The sequence below is a fragment of the Macaca thibetana genome, chromosome 8, assembly GCF_024542745.1.
Source record: "Macaca thibetana thibetana isolate TM-01 chromosome 8, ASM2454274v1, whole genome shotgun sequence".
Classification (NCBI taxonomy): Eukaryota; Metazoa; Chordata; class Mammalia; order Primates; family Cercopithecidae; genus Macaca; species Macaca thibetana.
Genome location: NC_065585.1, coordinates 120,079,131 through 120,087,056, shown reverse-complemented (window position 1 = coordinate 120,087,056; position 7,926 = coordinate 120,079,131).

Below are 7,926 nucleotides of genomic sequence, written 5' to 3'. Positions count from 1 at the left end.
AGGCTGCATGCTTTTCTGGAGGCTCTAGCGGGAATCTGCTTCCTTGCCACTTCCAACTTCCAGAGACCACCCTTGCCACTTCCAAATTCCAGAGATCTTTCCTTGGTTGCTGCTTGGGCCTCTTCCTCCATCTTCACAGTCAGCAACGATCAACTCTGTCTTCCCTAAGCCTGGAAAGTCTCTCTGATGTTAAAGGACTCATGTGATTACATTGGGCTCACCTGGGTAATCCAAGCTACTCTCCCATTTCAAGGTCCTTAATCAATCTGTAAAATCCCCTTTGTTATGTGAGGTAATGTATTATAGGTTCCAAGGATTAGATCAGGGACATGCGTGGGAGTGAGAGAGGTGGAGAGAGGGATTATTTTGGCTACTACAAGACCTAAAATGGGAATATATTTCTTTAATTAAAAATATATGCATCTTAAGAATGACATAATAGACTTCGGGGACTCAGGGGGAAAGGGTAGGAAGGGGGTGAGGGATAAAAGACTACAAATTGGGCTGAGTGTAGACTACTTGGGAAATGGGTGCACCAAAATTTCAAAAATCACCAATAAAGAACTTACTCATTTTACCAAGTACCACCTGTTCCCCCAAAACCTATGGAAATAAAAAAATTAAAAAAATATATATATATACGCATCCATGGAACATATAACATTATTTATCCACTTACATAACAAGTGACTAAATTGGGTGAGTCAAGCATAAAAATGAGCTCAGAGAACTCTTCATCCCCGGAGGCATTCAGAGAAAGCTCTCTGGGATACCACGCAGCCTGGCTGTCCATCGCCTGTGACCCCAGGGCGAGGCCTGCCTCCCTTCTTCAAGCTTGGCACAACTGCCTGCCATTGTGGGAAAGTGGGGCTAGGGCAGAGGCATGACCTGGCATGGCATCAGGCAGAGAGAGGGGGTGAGAGCAGGAGCGAGGCCCTCAAGGTGGACTTGCTGAGGATGTCTCCGGTTCCTAGGCTCTGTGTGCAGAGCTTCCTTTTGCAAGGACATCTTCCTCCTTGGTGGGCCTCATCCATCTGCTTCCCCAGGCTATTGGATTTTTCTCGCCTGGATCTTGTGTTTAGTAAAAGTTCCCCTAGAGAGGGTGCGTGATGAATGACTCTGCCACAGTTGTAGTGTGTGTGTGTGTGTGTGTGTGTGTGTGTGTGTGTGTGTGTGTGTGTGTCTTGGAGTTGCCAGACTTGAAAGCTGAGGCTTTTGTTTTTCACTTGTGACTAACATGAATGGAAGTGTAATACAAAGAAGGATAAGGAGAGCATCTTTCCCGGAAGCCTGGAAGTTGAGGGTATGGGTGGAGAGAAGCCACTGAGCTCCGGGATATGGAACTGAGCGCAAAACGGGCAGCAAGTGGCTTTCTTTTGGGATGCTATGATGTGTTCTGACCTGGGATTCAGGACCCACTGCATTTGACTCTGAATCCCAGCTCTTTGCGAATCCTGAACGCATGTTGGCACCAGATCCCCTTTGAGCCCTCCAGTGAAGCCTCGGATTTACCACTAGATGGCGTCCGAGCTCGCGCTCTCCACCGCGGCGCAGCAAGGCGGCAGGAAGCGATCCAGAGGTGCCTCAGTGGCCACGGACAGGGAGGTGACAAGAGTTCTATTCCATCAGACACAGCCACTCCTGCCCCTGGTTTTGCCTGATTCCCTAGGAGTATCCATCAAGACTAAACTAGGAAGTTTTTGCTCCTCCATTCCCTGGATCCAATCCTAGGGAAAATGTGGTCCTTTTGCTTCTGGGGACTCCCAAAATGAAACGTGCACCTTTTCCAGTAAAAACTAATTTGTTTTGTAATTTATTTTGTTTGTTTGTTTATAGGAAAAGGAGAGGCATACTAATTTGGGCTTGAGTTTTGGATCTTATTTTCTAGGCAAAGCCCTCTCCGGGCCTACATTTCTAGTTTATAAAATGAAACTAGAAATTCCTGCCTCATGAAACTGCCTGAGTAAAACACAATAATGCTGTGTCATGTGTGTGGCACAGTTTCTGGCACTCAGTAGGCGCTTTATATCTTACTTCTATTCCAGGTGGATTGGAGCTCTATTTATTCACCTTTACACGTTCTTGTCTATCACAGCGCCTGACATCCTCCATGCAGAGGAACAAACTCACAAATGGGATTTGCAAACATTGATCTTCATCAACTATTCTATTACTGAAACACTAAATTTTGTAGAGGATTCAGAAGATTATATTATGAAACTGTTGCCTACGGTGTCTAACAAAATGACCGGAGAAGACAAGATTAATGAAAACACATTTAACAGTGAACACAGAAGCTACTAAACGAAAAGTAATTAAAAATGTGTGATCGGCCATGTGTGGTGGCTCATGGTTGTAATCCCAGCACTTTGGGAGGCTGAGGCGGGCAGATCACTTGAGGTCAGGAGTTCAAGACCAGCCTGACCAACATGGTGGAACCCTGTCTCTACTAAAAATACAGAAATTAGCTGAGTGTGGTGGTGCATGCCTGTAATCCTAGCTACTCAGGAGGCTGAGGCTGGAGAATCACTTGAACCTGGAGGTGGAGGTTGCAGTGAGCCGAGATTGTACCATTGCACTCCAGCCTGGGCAACAGAGGGAGACTCTGTCTCAAAAAAATAAATTAATTAAATAAAAATGTATGATATTGGCTGTTTATAATTAAGTTTATAGCTCCTCAAACAGAGCTCAGTTTCTTGAATTCTGACATTCAAGAGGTGAGTTGACATCTGGATTATTTGTTGATTACAGGCTGTTTGTCAGATCCTAGAAATTTTATGGGAAGAAGACGACAAATTTTGCAACGGGGATATTGTTATGTCTAGAAGGCAACCCTGTGAGCAGGTAGACCTCATGAGAGCTTCAAGTTTCCAAGTATGAAATAGAGGTGCCTGGAGACAGGAAAAAGGAGCCCCAAAAGGGAAGTGAAAGGACACTGAAGACAACATTTAGCTACTGCACCATTTGGTGGATGATTTCTTCCTCATTCAGGGTGTGAATAACTCATGTAATTATAATCTGGAAGCTACCTTAAACGTGTTGTGGCTTGATCTTGCACCCAATATAGGAGATTTTATATCCTATCATTGACTAAAGACATCCCAATCACAGCTTAAATGCTTTCAGGGATGGGAATTCATTCCCTTGGAAGAAAGCCCACTTCTTCATTAGACAGTTCTAGTTGTCATCATTCACCCCAAATTTCCTGTAGCCCCCCTTAAGGGTACTAGTTCTGTGAGTTTCATCCCTCTCCCAGAGGTCAGTTCTTCAAATAGCCAAGAGCTGCCATTACATCTTCCCTAACTTTTTCTCTCCAAACGTCCCCCTGCCTTCGAATATTTGTCAAGCAGCTCCTTGCCCCTCGTAGACCACCCTGTTTGGAGCGAAAGGAACATCAAGGGGGCATCTAGCCCCTTGGCTTCCTGGCTACATCCTGACATGGCAGTAGATGGCGCTGTGACCACGGCCCCTCCTGGGTACTCCAGGTACTCAGGAGTGACTTGAGGGCTCCCCTAAGAAGCCAGTGCCAACCTCATCTTGCCTCATATCCCTGTCTTCCTCAGTGACCACTAGAAGTCCAAATCCAGCCTCTGGAGTGACTCAGTGTCACCTTCACTCTCGTTCCCGACCTCTGTGTCTGTCTGATGAGGGTATCTGAGGTTATGCCTATCCAGTACACTTCACTCCTTTCTTTTTGAAAAAGGGTCTCGCTCTGTCAACCAGATTGGAGTGCAGTGGCACAGTCACTGCAGCCTCGATCTCCCGGGCTCAAGAGAGCCTCCTGCCACAGGCATGTGCCACCACGCCCGGCTAATTAAAAAAATTGTTTTTTTGTAGAGACAGGGTCTCCCTATGTTGCCCAGGCTGGACTTCAACTCACAGGCTCAAGTGATCCTCTGCCTTGGACTTCCAAAGTGTTGGGATTACAGGCGTGAGCCACCATGCCTGGCCCTGCCCTCCTCCTGATGTCAGCAAAGCAGTTTTCCTTTGAAGGACCACTTCCCCACTTGCCAACATGTGATTCTCGTGGGTTCTGCCCTCTGAGTGGCTACTAGAGATGCAGCCTCACTAACCACCATGGATGGCTCAGGCTGAAATTTCCCTGGTGCCATAAGGGAGGTGCACACTTTCCAGGGTTGTTGGGCCACCATCTGCTGCTGCATGGGGAGAGGCTGCCTGGGAGCGTGGCCAACACAGAGGATGGCAGAGCAGGGAGACTGAAGGAGAGCCCCTCGAGGACGTGGCTTGGGTCCCTGTGATCAGCACTGAAGCCAGCAAGCAGCCCCACTACACTTCCAGTTATATGGATAAACACATTCTCTTCTCTTTTGCTGAATCTAGCTTGAGTTGGATTTCTGACATTTGAAAATGGAGAGTCCTAATATAATCCCTAACCTGACTCGAGCTCCCATGCCTCCTCTGGAGTGGAGGGTTGTACATTTTGTTACCCTCCCTTGGAGCACTTACGGAGTGATCAGCACATTGTCTGGTATTCTTTTTTTTCTTTAAAGAGACAAGGTCTCACCCTGTTGCCCAGGGGGCCGTGTGATCACAGCTCACTGCAGTGTCGACCTCCTGGACTCAAGCAATCCTTTTGTTTTAGCCTCCTGAGGAGCTGAGACAACAAGTGTGCACCCACCATGCCTGGCTAATTTTTAAATATTTTGTAGAGACAAGGGTTTCACTATGTTGCCTAAGTTGGTCTCGAACTCCTGGCCCTAAGCGATCCTCCCACCTCAGCCTCCCAAAGTACTGGGATGACAGGCATGAGTCACGTACCTGGCCTTGTAATCTCTCTTTCCTGCTACCTGCTTTTGTTACCTTAAATCTGGCTCCTTCCTTCAGGACACTGGTTCCCCTGTAACCCTCTCAGAGGGGTGGAGTTTTCCCCCTCACCTTCATGTACCTGAGGGCCAAGCTGCCGCCACCCGTCCTTGCTACTGTACCTAACAGTCTACTGGCAACTGCCCCGTGCTTACTGAAGACCTCAGCTCAAGACTCATTGACTTTCTCTCTGCCCAATCCTGCCACTGTACCCAGCTATTTCAACATCCACATGGATGATTCTTCCAATGCCCTGGTCTCCATCACTTTAGCCACCTTATACCTCATTATCACAGGTCACCACGTCACAATATCCAAAATCTCAAGTTCAAACATGCCACTTTGACCATCATCTTTTACGCTTACAGTTCACTGACTCTACCATCCACAGTGTCTTTGACCTTGAGACTGCCAATGTTATGGGGTCCCTGTATTCTTTTTTTTTTTTTTTTTTGAGATGGAGTCTTGCTCTGTCGCCCAGGCTGGAGTGCAGTGGCCCAATCTCGGCTCACTGCAAGCTCCGCCTCCCGGGTTCCCGCCATTCTCCTGCCTCAGCCTCCTGAGTAGCTGGGACTGCAGGTACCCGCCACTGCGCCCAGCTAATTTTTTGTATTTTTTTTAGTGGAGGCGGGGGTTTCACTTTGTTAGCTAGGATGGTCTCGATCTCCTGACCTCGTGTTCCGCCCACCTCGACCTCCCAAAGTGCTGGGATTACAGGCGTGAGCCATCGCGCCCGGCCTGGGTCCCTGTATTCTAGATTTTATGATCCCTTGTCATAATGTCACTCCCCTGAAAATACCCTGAATCCCTTTGTCTGTCTTTTCTTCCGTGATACTCACCATGCCATATTTTTCTATTGATGACTTCTTTACACTGGGAGCTGTTTCTCAGATCCCTTTCTCTGAAAGGTTCAGAGTGTTAGATTTGGCCAGCAGTGAAAATGTGCAAGATTTGGGAGTCAAGGTGAAACAGCAGCCATTATTCTGAAGGTTGTCATTGATTAGAGGTACACACCCAGGCTGGTGTTTGTCATTGGTTAGGGGTAGACACAGGGGTGCCAGAGATCCCAGCGTGCACTCCCTCTTTTCCTCGATGAGACTCTCTTCCCAACTGCTAGCTGTACTGACCAACAAGGACCTCAGGCCCATCTCCAGGTACTTTGATGGGAACTCACAGAGCAGCAGCACTCTTCTATGAACTTTGACACCATCCCCCTTTGCAGTCTGCTTTCAGCAACCGAATGTGGCTAGTTTCCACATAGCCTGCAGGTGCCCAGCCGTTCTCCGGTGCAGGCCTGGTTAGTGGCTTTTTTCCTGATCCTTCAGTTCCATATTTGGATTCTTACTTCCCTGGCTCCTCCTACAATTGTGTAAGTTCTCATTGCTAGAATAAGTTCCTTATTACACAATACTCACCTTGTTCAGTCTCACTGATTTGCTTTTCTTTGAGCTTGCCCCAGAGAGACTGAATATTGCTGGAGAAAACACACAACCCTAGTGACTGATTACACTTTAATTAATAACTGCATTGTAGTCATCCAGTTTTGTCTGTGTAGACCCTTTCCTTCTTCTGCAAGTAATAACAGCATGATGTTGCTGGAGGAAGTCTCCAGACCCCACTGAACACAGTCTGGGGGCTATTGCCCTTTGACTCAGTCTGGCCAATCAGTTGCTCTCTCCTTGGAATCAGGATGCAGAGCAATGGAACTCTTTCATCCCAACAGCTGCAATCCATGACTGCTGTCCATGAGTTCCTGCTACCGAGAACTCCGCTCCTTCAGCTTTTTCCTTGACCATGTGAACTACTCTTCATTCTTCCAATAGATTTGTTGTTGAACTTAGCCAGAGTCCGAGTCTAAGGCTTGCCTGCTTTATCCATTGTCATCCCAGTGCTGGACAGAATAGAGTCAAAGCTAGAGATCGGTGACACACCACGAAAGACCTTCCCTTTGCTCAGGCTGATACTGAATAAAAGATCAATCTTCTCCAGGCTCTCCTTACCATATCATCATGGTGTGCTTTCCTAGCTTTCACAATACTCAAGACCCAGAAATGTTTCAGAATAACAAGATCTCATTGAATCACCTGGGAAAGAGCCTTGGACCCAACACATTAGCTCTCCAGTTGTTTTCTTTGATACGTCCCAGATCTGTGAACTTGCACAAGCCACTCCCATTCTGCTTTTTTTTTTTTTTTGAGACAGAGTCTCACTCTGTCACCCAGGCTGGAGTGTGGTGGCGCAATCTCAGCTCACTGCAACCTTTGCCTCCCAGGTTCAAGCGGTTTTCCTGCCTCAGCTTCCTGAGTAGCTGGGATTACAGGCGCGTGCCACCACGCCCTGCTAATTTTTGTATTTTTAGTAGAGACAGGGTTTTGCCATGTTGGCCAGGCTGGTCTCAAACTCCTGACCTCTGGTGATTCGCCCGCCCAGGCCTCCCAAAGTGCTGGGGTTACAGGTGTGAGCCACCGTGCCCGGCCTCCACTCCCATTCTCTTAAGTGCAGGATACTACCTCTGTAAAATAAGTATATAGATACACTTGAGATTAGTTGCAGGGTCCTGGGTAAGCGAATTTCTCGAGGCGTACGAGTGCTCAAGATCTATAATTCTGACTTCCACTAAGGTCCTCATCATAAATGTGGTGACATTTTAGCATCTGCTTTAGTGTCATTTATAATACTGAAAAATTTGGGGAAAACACGAATAACCACCAATAAAGGATAAATTTGGATATACACACATAATGGGCCATTTGGTGGTAGCTAAAAATCATGTTTTAGAAGGATTCTTAATGATGTGGAGAAATAAGTTAAAATAAGAGAAAAATACAGTTTTTTATATACAAAGTGGTCCCAGAACAATGTGGGAAGAAGGGAATATATGAAAATATTAAGGTGATTATTTGGGAGTGGCAGGGTTGTTAATCATTTTTTCCATTACATATACTTGTCTCTGTGTTTTAACATTTTTACAATGAATATACTGTAAGAAAAAAACTGAAAAACATTTTGAGATACCTGATCTATATATTCTAAATTATGTGCCTTATACATGTTTATGCACTTTAACTATACAAATTTCATTTTGGAGATTTACTATCAGAC